Source organism: Monodon monoceros, unplaced genomic scaffold (assembly GCF_005190385.1).
Source record: "Monodon monoceros isolate NGI ecotype Baffin Bay Population unplaced genomic scaffold, NGI_Narwhal_1 Super_Scaffold_4, whole genome shotgun sequence".
NCBI classification, from domain to species: domain Eukaryota; kingdom Metazoa; phylum Chordata; class Mammalia; order Artiodactyla; family Monodontidae; genus Monodon; species Monodon monoceros.
Genome location: NW_021703781.1, coordinates 36,105,640 through 36,106,422, shown reverse-complemented (window position 1 = coordinate 36,106,422; position 783 = coordinate 36,105,640).

The following is a 783-nucleotide window of genomic DNA, read 5'->3' as shown; positions in this document are numbered from 1 at the left end:
ACCAGTATAGAGACTGGGAGTCTGAGTGCCCTCTTCCCTAGGCTGCTGGGGGTATCACTATTGGCTGCCCTGAGGACTAAAGGGGCCAGATGCACAACTGGCCAATCCCCCGGTCATTGCAGACTCCTGAAGAACCAAGACCCCTCACACTGGTGAGGGTGATGCTCACACATGTACCATAGGACCCCAAGATCCCCAGGCTTCTTCAGCCTGTTGTTCAAGAGGAGTGGGAATGCCCCGCTTTCATGGGCTGTGTTCCCCATTGCACAGTGGCGGGTCATCCATATGGGACCCCTCAGTTATTTTAAGAAGTTGCCCGGGGAGCGTCTCGTGCCCTCAAGGTCTGATCCCCATGGACTCCGCTGCTGCAGCTTCTCTGTGAGGGTCGCTTCCAGCCCCGCGAGGCCCCCCACCACTGGCCCTGCTGCTTGCACCCCATACTTGTGCCTCTCAGCTTCGCTGAGCACCAGTCACACTGGGGGCATGGACCACTTCCAAGTCATTGCGCAGTGGTGTTTCTCTAATGATGCGCTCCTGGCAAATGGCGGTAAAGGGTCTTGCTCAAGGGCTGTGTCTGTATTAACCAGTTTAGGGGCAGAGATCTCAGCCAGGGCAACACAGTATTCCCTGAGCTTTCAGAAATCTGGAGGAAGGAGACAATTGGGAGAATCCTTCTACTTACTAAGAAGCTATGAAGGTGCTGCAAGCAGCAGCCTGCAAGAGGGCAATGGAAGCAACACACACACACACACACACACACACACACACACACACACACACACA